The sequence below is a fragment of the Arachis duranensis genome, chromosome 5 (genome assembly GCF_000817695.3).
Source record: "Arachis duranensis cultivar V14167 chromosome 5, aradu.V14167.gnm2.J7QH, whole genome shotgun sequence".
Classification (NCBI taxonomy): domain Eukaryota; kingdom Viridiplantae; phylum Streptophyta; class Magnoliopsida; order Fabales; family Fabaceae; genus Arachis; species Arachis duranensis.
This window is the reverse complement of record NC_029776.3, coordinates 103,082,761-103,095,444: the sequence shown is the minus strand read 5'-3', so window position 1 is coordinate 103,095,444 and position 12,684 is coordinate 103,082,761. Positions and strand designations below refer to the sequence as shown.

The following is a 12,684-nucleotide window of genomic DNA, read 5'->3' as shown; positions in this document are numbered from 1 at the left end:
AAAATTATATTAGATATAAATATAAGTCAAACATTAAAAAAAATACTTTTAAAATTTTTCAAATGAGCTCTTAATACACTTGAAATTCACAAGCAGCAAAACATGGAATCAAAAGGTTTTCCACCACTAAAAACTCCAGAAACAATAAATAAAAGAACAAAAGGTTTTCCACCACTAGAAACTCCAGAAACAATAAATAAAAGAAGAAAAACAAATACTAATTATAACCATTACTGTTCTACGAGACTGAGACTGTAGAACCTAATATAAGATGGATATATTATAGAGATATTGGAATATAAAATTTGCGTCGACCTTACTCGGTTGAGACTTAAATTTCTTTTGTTCTATTTGGCTGTGAGTGGTTTGATAATAAAATAGGATAAGATATTAAAAAATAAAATATAAATAATCAGTCTTTATTCCTTTGAGTAATTAAAGAAACGGGAGTTTAATTTTGTTTCTGTATTTAGCTTATTCTAATCTTCAAAACATAGAATAATATAATATATCGTAACTCTAAAAAATCAACATTATAGCCATCAATTTCAGCAGACACAACAGTAAAATTTCAAATAAATTTAGAACGAAGTCCACTCAAAATGAAATTTTACTGAGTTTAGATTTTCGGATATTTTCTATAATTAAATTTTGAATATTTTTTATTTTTTTCTAATATCAAATGTTAACTGTAATATTTACTGTAATATGTTAGTTTTCAAGATTTTTTTATAATAAAATATTTATCTTAACTAATAAACTTGTTTTACGGTACGAAAAAGATAAATCATAAAAATACATTCAAATTTTATTGTTGATAAAAATATCTTTAAATTTTATAATCAACAAAAATATTTTTAAAATATTTAAAAATGTGATAAAATGTACAATAATATACTAAGATATTCTAGGTTAACAAAAAAGATTAATATGACAAACATAAATTTTTATGTGACAAATGAAATGTTGATATTGGCAAGTACAACCACCTCCTTTTTTCACTAATGGGGCAGATTTTTTTATCACAGACATTTTTATTATATTTTTAAATTATTTAAGAATGTTTTTGTAACAAAATTTAAAAATAATTTTGTCACAAAAAAATAATTAAAGTGTATTTTTTATTTTTTTTAAGATTAAAAATGAAATTCAAATTTAAAATTTTTATGTGAAAATAAAAAAATTATATTATTTGAATTATAACTCGTTAATGTATTTTTTTATTGTTATCCGCATAAAAATTATAAGAAAAATGTACGTAGTATAACGGTCCCATAAACGATGAGGCCATAACTATTATTAAGGATAACATATATACATCTTTATCTTTAATATGAATTAACACTTAGAAAAAAAATCTATTAATTTTAAATATACAAATAACATTATTCAAAAACGAAAAATCATGCAATTAGATATTATTATTCTAAGGGCACCAAGGCCCTTCCAATAAGCTAATTAAGGGTATCCCATATATTTTCCATCCAGGTCACAGTAATGTGGATTATATAATAAAGTGGAGTTCAATGCTTCAGGTGTTGTTGCTTAGAACAGTAATCCATCTTTTACAAAGCGACAAAGGGCTAATGCATCAGCATATGCCCCAGCAACAAGTCTTATCCAATTTTCCACTCTCCCCATTTTCAAATTTGTCAAATTATGTCTTTCCTTTTGAAGAGATGTGTGTGAGTGTGTGTGTGATGATATAAACATTCACTAACACACCAACAAGTAAAACAGTCTCTTGCAACACATGGTTGGAGAAGATTTAACTATTTGCTCATCTAATTTGAATTCTTGGCAATAAATCCATTAAAAAAACTAAACTGCTCTATTTATAAAAGTATATAATGCTAATAAATTTATCTATAAATAAATAAAATTAACTTCATACTTATAAAAGATAATATTTGTATAACAAAAATATCTAGACATTAATTTTGTTCCTCAATAAATTTAATTTGTCAGTAATTTAATTTTCCTAAAAATAGTAATTTAGTTAAAATTAATTTTGGCAAAAATAAGATAAAACAGAATATGAACATATATTATATTTTGGTTTTATATTTCAATTGAATAACTGACATTTGAATTTTCTTATTAGAAAAATCAACTAACTTAATTTAATTCTATATCTAATTAAAATTCTTTGAAAAAGGTATGAACCTCTCTAGAAAAAAAACATTAAAATCACATTCAAATACCTGAATTCAAAACTTTAATTTTAAAAAATTCAAAATACTTATTACTATGACTAATATAGATAATACTAATTTTAGTATTAATTTAGGTGGAGATAAAATTAAGGAGGCGTGTGACGATAAATCATAATTGAATTCTTGACCTGGGAATGAATCTTGATAGCATTAAATGAAAATCTTACATCTTTTTGACAAATTGTCTAATAATGTCACGTTGTTGTTGGGGTGCGTTTGCCAATCTTCAACAAGAGTCAAACCAAAAACCTGCAAGAAAGTTTTGATTTTGAATTTTTTTATTGCTACACTAGTATATTTTTATGAATTGGAAGCATTATATTATTATTATTATTATTATTAAGAGGTTGTTGTGATTAGAAAAGACATACACACAAGCAATATTTGAAGAACGTATTAACAAAAAATTATAAATAAAACTTAAGTTAATAGAAAATCTATATGAACCATAAATAGACAACTTAGACAACTGTCATGCTTTACGTAACATTTATAGATGAAATCAGTTCCTCTTTTACAATATATCTCCTTGTAAAAGAAAACGTATGTCACCCTAATGTCAAAATTAGTAAACATGAAATTAAGATGATATCTAATAGAGAATTCATTCTAATATCTATTTGTTTATATTCTGATTTAAAAATATAAAGTCTATATTTAATAGAGTCCATATTTAGTGATAATTTTTTGCTTTAATTAGACGACTTTTATCACATAAACTCACATTTAATCACCAAAATAGTATATTTTTATGATTTTTTTCTGATTTGAACCTAAATATGAAAATATGCGTTTTTGTACTTAAATTAATCATTTTAATTCTATTTTAATTCCATTCGATGCCGTAATATATTTTATTAAGTGATTTCAGGTCAATTAGACAAGAATGACTAGGAAAAAGAGGAAGAAAGCATGCAAAATGGGAGATTTCTTGAAGAAAACAAAGAAAAAGCACACAGTCAAGTGTGCGTACGTACAAACTCCTGTGCGTACGCACAATTAGAGAAATCAGCAAGTGTATGTACGCACACATCTGTGTGTACGCATAAGTCTCAGCGTGGCTTCATTAATGAAGCACGTGACTTGTGATTTTTGGTGTTTTTGAAGCTACATGGGGTGCTATATCAAGGGTGCATCATTTTCATATCAAGGATGCCTCATTACACACATTAGATAGATAATTAAGACTAGGAGTAGTGTAGAATACCTTTCTTCAAATTCTCTCTTAGGATTTACATAGATTTCATTGTAGAATTTTATAGTTTAAGTTTTGATCTTGAATTTTGCTTATCTCATTGTAAGTACTCTTTAATTCCCTTTTTAATTTATACTACTCTTGTTATATTTTTCTCTTGTTCAAGTTACTTTGTTAATATATGCAATTTTGATTTTTTGAAGTTTTGGTTGGTGAATTTCATGTTTTATGATTTATACTTGCTTGATTGAGTTTATATTGTTGATTTTGTGGATAGTTTGGTTATAGTTTTCATTATCTTTTGCAATTTCTTATGTTTTGTTTTTATGCCCACAAGGTGTTTGTGAAAATGCCAATTATGAATTTTGAGTAGATTTTCATATCTTGACTTGGGAAATGAGTTCCTAGGATACTAGAGTTATAATGTCCAACGTTTAGTGGTAACTCTTGGGTTGTTAGTTGGCTCTTATTTCCGTTGACGCTAGCTTTTTACTAAGTTAATTAGTAAGTTAACTAGGACTTATGGATTAAGGTAAATTATGCTTGCTTGAGTTACTCCTCGATGTTAGGGGTTGACGAAGTGAGATTAACTTACCATAGTTGCCATAGTTGTAATTATTAAGGTCAATCGATTTTACCACTCGATTTTACCACTGCTAACTTTCTTTTGTTTTCGAACATGGAGGTGGAGTTTTCGAGAGGCTTCTTTAGGGGTTTCCTTAATGTTTGGATCAAATGATTCCACTCTCGTGCAATTCTTCTTTTATTTGGATGATGCATGATTTTGAAAACATGTCAAGTGTTCATCATGCACCTTTAACATTAATTCACCCATTTCTACATCAATGAGGGCTCTTCCGTTGGCTAGGAATAGTCTGGAGCAAGGTATTCTCATCCTCTTCCATGTCAAGAATCACAAAATCGGCCGGGAGAAAAAAATTTTCCACCTCGACCAAGATGTTTCCAACTACTCGATGTGCATATTTCATTAATTTGTCCACCATTTGTAGAGCTATTCTTGTTTGTTTTACCTCTTTGATTTGTTAGCTTCTTCATTATGGATAAGGGCATCAGATTGATGTTTGCTCTGAAATCATATAATGCCTTTTCGAAAGTGGGTTTTCCAATGGTGCATGGAATTCGGAAGCTCCTTAAATCTTTCATCTTCTTTAGTAGATTTTTTTGGATAATTGCACTACACTCGTTGGTCATTACCACTATCTCATCTTTTCTCAAGGTCTTTTTTTTAGATAGCAACTCCTTCATGAATTTAGTGTAGAGAGGCATTTACTTTAAGACTTCTAAGAAGGGAATGTTGATTTAGATCTTCCTAAACATGTCTAAGAATTTGGAGTATTGCTTTTTCTTGTTCTGATCCTTGAGCCTTTGAGGGAATGAAATGTTTTGCTCATAAGATGTCACTGTTTCTTTCTCATTTTGAGCCTTAGTTCGTGCATGGACAGAGCCTTTTTATTGCTTCTCCTCTGCCTCTATGGACTTCTCAACTTGCTCTTCATTCTTTTTGTTAAGCACTTTTCCATTTCTCAAGCTAATGACCTTGCATTCTTCTCTTGGATTGGGCATTGTTTCACTTTGAAAAGTGTTAGTAGGTTTCATAACGAATTGCTTAGCGATTTGACCCACTTGCACTTCCAAGCTTCTAATAGAAGCACTGTGGTTTTTGAAGTTTGCTCTTGTCTCATCCATGAAGTTCCTTGTTTGTTGCATGAAAGTGGAGATTGATTCAGCTAGGATGTTAGTGGATTGAGATAGTTTTTCAATAGTGGTTTCAAGGGAGGAGAATTTGGTTTCATGAGAGGAGACTTTTTTATATATATATTTGTGATTTCATGGGCATGCCTTGTTGTTGATATGGTACACTGGAATTTCTTTGTTCTTGAATTCCCCAACTAAAGTTTAGGTGGTTTCCTATCCTGGATTGTAGGTTTTAGAAAAAGGATCATGGCATGGTGGTTTTTGAAAGTTTTTCATGTAATTCACTTGTTCAATGGGTGCTTGTTCTTCCTTGAGTATCCCACATTCTTCATCTTTGTAAGCTCCTCCACACATGTTACGGGTAATAACTTGTGTTTTCACTGCGGATACCTATATGTATTCCATTTGTTTTGTGAGTGAGGAGATTTGTTGGGACATGAGTTTATTTTGTGCCAAAAGTGAGTCCATTGCATTCAACTTTATCACTATTTTCTTCATGGTTCTCTTGATTGAATACATATATTGGTCGTTGGCCATGATGTCAATTAATTTCAATGCTTCTTCAGTTGTTGTTCTATGGAGAAAACCCCCTTCCGAAGAGTCAAGCAAAGTTCTTGAGGTATGAAAAATTCCATCATAGAATGTTTGATGTTATAACCAATTGGGAATCATGTCATGAGGGCACTTTCTCAACATTTTCTTGTATCTTTTCCAAATTTTATAGAAGGACTTTCTATCCCTTTGGGTGAAGGTTTGGAGGTCATATATTAGTTTGGCCAATTTTGTGGTGAAAAGAATTTGGTTAAAAAATTTTTCACCAAATCCTCTCACGTTGCTATGCTATCCAAGGGTTGGGTTTGGAGCCACTGCTTGGCTCTGTCACTCATAGAAAATAGGAATAGCCTTAGCTTGATGGCTTCGGGAGAGACTCCACTGCTCTTAATAGTGTCACATATCAACATGAAGCTAAATATATGTAAGCTTCGATCTTCTTGAAAACTACCTCTGAATTGATTTCATTGCACTAATTGAATAAGTGCGAGCTTCAATTCAAAGTTTTTCCTTTCCACATTAGCCATCACCGTGATACTTCCACAACTTTTAGAAGTGGGGTTGGTGAAGTTACCAAGAGTCCTTCTTGTATTGGCATTGCTGTTGATAGAATTGTTGTTGTTATTGTCTGCCATGATTCTCTCTAGCTCCTCTTCAATTTCTTCTACTTCCCTCTGATTTCTTGATTTATTTCTTAGTTGCTGAAGGGTTCTCTCTATTTCTATATCAAATTGGAGAGGTTTCTTGTCCTTGTTGCCTTGTTTGAAAACACAAAGACATAAAGTAAAAGTAGATAATCCTAACGTCACAGTGAAGGGAATTTCGGTGAGGCAAAATCAGAAGAAAAAGTATAATTTAGATAATCAACTAATTGGTTTGTTGTCAATCTCAATTAATCCCCAGCAACAATGCCAAAAACTTGATGGTTGTAAAACCAACTTGGCAAGTGCACCGAATCGTATCAAGTAATACCACAGTAAATGAATATCATTTCCACGAGAATTAATGGATTGAGCAAGCAATGATTAATTGATTACTTCTAATAAGACAAATCAAAAATAGAGGAATGAGAATTGAACGTTGAACAGAGGCAAATAAATAGCGAAGCAATGAATGAAATCAATGATAATGAGAATGTTAAGGTTTGAGAGATGTTTACTCTCTACGAAACTATCCTTGTGTTCATTTATTTGACGTTTACAGAGATCAACTCACAACAAATAATATATAATTGAACTAACTACCAATTTCTTGGTCAACTACTTAACAAAAGAGGTTAAGCACAAATCTAATTTAGATTCAAATAAGATTAAAAAAATAATTTAGATTGAATTTATGTCACATATTCAAGCTAGTTCTAGACAATTGAAACTTACAAGAAAGCATAATTTTCAAAAAATTTCTAATCTGAATTATATGTCACTTATTCAAAACTAGAGACAATTGAAAATTATAAAGTGTCGCACACTCTTTGAAACACTATTCCTAGTTAAATCAAAAAATTATAAGAAAGAGTTTTCAAGTTAATTCCAATATTAAATTTTCCAAAGCAATATTAGAATCCAAAACAATGTTATAATGTTTTCCAACAATTCTAATCTTTAGGGATGAAGAATGACAACTCAATCATGAAACAGATCGATGTACAAACCTTAAACAAAATAAAATACTTAGATTAATAATCCATAAAAAGATAAACAGAGCTCCTAATCTTAACAGAGGAGATTAGTTGCTCATAGTTTAGAGAAACCAAAAACAGTAATGGGAAGTGAAAGGTAACGTCCGATCCGATGTCCGTGGAAAAAGTTCATAGACTTATTTAAATCCTAAGCTAAAACCTAAAATTCAAATTCAAAATAAAATAAAATCAAATCTAATCATATCTTTTTCTAATCGAATCTAAAATTAAGAGTGATCTTCCTTTGATACTTGAGACTCAAAGCTTGGTATGTTAGTTATCAAAATCTTGGGCTTTCTCTCTTGATCTTAGGCTTGGCATGAAACTTGGCGTGGCACTTAGATGATTGGTGTTGCACTTGAGGCTTGGAAGTTGCATGGGAGTCTCTAGACTTTTGCCCAGCATGCCACGCCAAGGAGGGGCGTGGCTCACCCTTAAAGCATGATCGCAAGCGTGTAACACGCCATAGTGGCGTGTGGCACACCCCTGCTTCGGAGAAGTTGGCATGGTTGAAGGCGTGTTGGGGTGGCTGGCATGTTGCACGCCCTTGGTGAGGAGGTCACAAGCGTGTGGATAGTGGAGATGACGTGTTGCACGCCCAGACTTTTTTAGTTCCTGGGAATGCTCCTTGTGCTTGGTGTGTGGAAGGGAAGGATGGCATGGCACGCCAGTTTGAAGGGGGACGAGGGCGTATTGCACGCCTAGTTGATGTGGTTCCCCTAGAAGGTTGCTCTTTAATTTTAGGTTCCTTGGGAGGTTGCTTTCTTGGATAATTGCATGCCTCCTTCCTTGATTCTCCTAATGGCTTCTTTGCTTATTCCTCCCTTTCTTTGGCCTTACTTAAGATCTTTTAATAATCTTTTGAACATATCAAATCTCAAAGAAATTTCAAGAAACATTGATTAAAGAACAAAAATCTTAATTATAACAAGAAAATCATTAACTTTATTCAAAGAAACAATAAATAAAATATCTAAAGATGCTCATGCTCACCAACACTAGCTGCTAGGAAGGTCGATTCGGCCTCTGGACCTCTTGTGTTGGTTTTTCTAACTTGTACAACGTTATTATTTGACCTATCAATCGAAGTGGAAGTTCTATTTGACATACTTATTACCTTTTCATTGCGTGATTGCATGCAAAGTCAGGCACTAAATCAACTCAGGGTCCTTCTAGATGTGCCAATTTGTTTCATTTGATTTTTGTTCAACTTCGATAGAGATGTTAATTAAACTTATATCAAAGATCTTAATTTGGAGAACAGATACGACTCCTCTAAAAAAGTGAACTCGACCTGTGATTTATCAATTTTAGTGTCAAAAATAACTTTGCAAGCAGTAGAATAAAAGAATTCTTGGTTATTGACAATGAAATTATGTGAACACTAAAATGAGATTAAATACACTTTAAAATGCCATTAAAACACTCTAAAAGTAGAACGGAGATTGATGGACAACCTGAATAAAAGAACAATAAACACAATAGCAAAAGAACATTAAGCAAACAAACTAGAAAATGAAAGCATTAAAAAAAATAACTAAAGTGAATTGACTTCACATACTCTTATGCACTGACAATTCATGGCTTTCTTTGACATCAGTGTGATTTGGAATTTTGCAAATATTTAGTATGATTTGAGATGTTGAATAGAATTTCTCTTAAAATTCTTTGACCCTCCTATTTATAGAGAAGAAATCTATATTGTGTTGAGTAGTTATTGGTTTTTTACCTACGTTTTTATTTTACTTACTCTCCAAGTTTAAGTATCCATATTCTTACCATATCTTGAGAGTCGAGTAATAGTCCCTACGTTCATTCAATTAAGAACCAATTTATTTTCCATGTGTTATTTGCACCTTTATTAGTTCGACTTATACTTTCCCTTTCGACTTTGACTATACTAGTCGACCAAAGCACCTCTGTCGTCAACCATATACTATAGACGAAATAATCATATTGCATCAAACTTTTGTGTTAACAAATTCTCTCTTTTCTCAATTGGACAATTGGACAATTTAAATAAGGTGCATATTACGGTGACGAAGAAAAATGATGAATAGATAAAAATTCTTTTTAATAAATAGCTAGATATCTATTTAGAAAAATATATCATTTTATTTTTATCAATTGTTTAAAATTAGATATTTTTGGGATCTATCTAAAAAAAATATGCAATTTTATCTTTATTGATTTTTTAAAATTAATTATACTCCTATGTCCTATCTTTACTTGCCTCACAAGATAAAATTGTTCTAGAACCCCCCAAAAGGAGATGCACTTCTCTTCTTCAGCCTCCACCACTTCACCACAAAGGCACTGACAGTCCCCGAGCCCTGTTATTCAAGGTGAAAAGTGGTCGGCAGCAAAATGGATTCGCGTGAAAGAATAAACTAGGCTACCCTTGGTTAATGAACTAAGAATCTTCATTTTTCAATTATAATTATAGCTATCCAACCTATCTGCCACTATTCATAGAACTAATTACCCACATTACACTCTTTTGAATATATTCCACCAATTGGATTCGACACCCGCTTTGGTAATTCTATGTCAACACAAACAAATATAAAATAATATCACCTGGCATAAACGATGGAATTGAAGGTAACATTTTCTAACAAGTGACATTCAGGTAAATAGTTTTGAGAACAACAGCATTTGGGTCGAAAAAAGTCCTTTCGTTAGTATATATGTCTGGTTGTAAGTAATAAATCTAGAAAATTTAAGTAACAACGACAATGAAAAACCATAAACATAATTATATTTCACAAATTGAAGATCCTAAAATGGTGGCCTGAAGCCTGAAGGAATCAATTTGTACTCTGCAAATAGTAAATCACATCATATTACAGATAACTTCTATGGCAAGAAACCATTTTAGATCCTCTGTGTGTCATTCAAAACATAGGACCTAGAAAAGATCTTATGATAGAATGAGACATCTCAATCCATGGCAAACTTGTAACTTCGCCTTTGTCATCTCCAATAACATCATTTGCCTCAATGATATCATCCACAGCCTTTCACAGCATTAGAACCAAAATTCATGTTATCATCTGATAAAACCTGCATGACATGAAACCAAACGCCTGCCCAAAGGACATCCCCTTACCAAACAAGAAATGAAAAACATAAGCAACAGCCTGCTGGCAAAATGGATTCAAGTATTACTTCAATAAACCTCATACCCCAAAGCCGAAGTATTTACTTTAATAGCACTAGTAGAATGCTGCAGCAACAAAGTAGTGGCAAGCCATTGAACTAGCAGAGATTCTTGGGCGGTTTCTGTCACATCAAAAGAAGACCTTTCTCACACCATGTCATGTGGCGAAAGCTCACACCTTATGTTATAAGCATTAGCAATAACATCATTCCCCTTTCGTGCTGAGTAGCGAGTACAGATGAGAGATGACCTAGGAAAGCATAGGTACAACAGGAAACATGGATACATGACAATATGGATTGTGACTTGACATTTTTCTAAAAATATGGGATGCAAATCGTTCAGGATACACTACATAATAAAAACATATAACTAATGTGTTATAAACTTATAATAACCAAATGAGATACAAACATAAAAATAGATATAGTTGCAATAAATAAGTCTTATGAGTATTGCATTTGTTATAAATAATGTCTAGAAAATGACAGAAAGCAATTAATGAAAGACATATATGCAATCTAGAAAATCATTCATGATCTAACTCGGATATCACCATTGTGATGACACTTATGACAGTAATCAAGATCTATCAATATGGCCCCAGAGAGCAGCCATATCATGCAAAGAAATTCGAGCAGGTACAGCCACATCCATGTTCATGATTCATCAGATCCCAGAGATTAATTATTATTTGATGCAACCAGTCATTGATATCCAGAGCTTGAAAAATAATGTATAAGCACCAGAACCAAATATTAGCATAGTAGTCAACCAATTCATCATTAAAGACATGAAATCAGGAACTTCTTGAAATCAGGAAGTTGGGTAAATAACAGATTTGAATACCAGCTGCTATTTTCACAACAATCATGCATGGTTAGATAGAACTTGTACTAATGAAGGATGATTTCTGATACATGAGCACAGGATAAAGAATTCAATAGTCAAGTACAACAACAATCAAACCATTGATGAGAACCCTTATACTGAAGATCAAAGTCACAAAATCAGAATGATAAGAGATAATAAATCATCAATAAAATTATAGAAACAAAGAAACAAATAAAAAAGAGCTAGCGGGTTGCCTCAAATATCTTCAATTAATTCACAATTTATAACATTCATTCTACATTATCATAAATCATATTACAATAAATTTTTCACTTGAACTTAATTTATTTAGTGATATTCAAAAGTGAATAAATGCTACATATTTTACTAGTGGTTGCTGTTGCTGTTCCTACATTTTCTAGCGGCTCAAAATAACAACCTCAAGTATATATGATGAAGCTGCTGCTCATAGAAAAAGCAATCTTCATCTTGACAAAAGAATCCACAAAAATAATTCCTGTAATAAACGAATGGAAAACATTGGTCAACAGCAAGCAAATACTGAAGATAATTTAACCACAACCTTGCAGAGAAACCAAATAAATTCTACGAAGGAAACACAAAATTACAAAGTTGTGAGCACAACTAAATCCAATCAAGTAATGGTACACACTCAACAAAAAACCAAGACATTAAAACATGAATGGTTGTGGATTTCTTGGAAAACAACAGTATTTATTGAAATTCCAAATGCTGAAACAAAGTCCAAGATTCCAAAACCAGGTGTTTTGGATATAGCCACAGTCCAATGTACAAACTACCCAGGAAAAGAACACAAATGAATCCCAAGAGTACATCCACGGAAGTTCCAGTAGTTAAAATCAAAATTTGATCTCATAATTACATTAATGCATCAACTTTCAAGATCAAAACAACAAATAAAAGGTAAAGATCTAGATGCTGATAAATGGACAGATAACATGGTTCCAAATATTGGTTGTGCTAGGATGCAAAAAATTGTTAGAAGAAACTATAAGCAAAATAGTGGTATTGCTCCATGGAGAAACGCTTCTACTCTACAAAAGCTCACATTTTCTATCTTTATTTGGTAAACAAAATTGACGTCCTTTCAAAAACTCTTAAAGAGATACTTTTCAACTTCATCTTATACTTTCCATAGTTAAAAAGACTAATATCATGTTATATATTTTAATAAAATTCTGAATTATCCTTTCATTAATTACTTACTTATTTCAATATCTAATACATTTATCCTATTAGAGTCATTATAGATTTTTTTAATAACAATTTTACCAAACACTGTTTTGTT

At 31.5% G+C, this 12,684-nt stretch overlaps 1 long non-coding RNA gene across 1 annotated transcript; it reads right to left on the bottom strand.

The window, feature by feature from the left end:
• Nucleotides 1-10,096: 10,096 nt before the first annotated feature.
• LOC107491245 (uncharacterized) lies at nt 10,097-11,871 on the bottom strand. Its single transcript, XR_002376236.2, has 2 exons — nt 10,529-11,871; nt 10,097-10,446 (listed from the first exon to the last, which is right to left on the bottom strand). It is a non-coding gene; the product is annotated as an uncharacterized LOC107491245 (long non-coding RNA).
• Between the last annotated feature and the right edge of the window lie 813 nt (nt 11,872-12,684).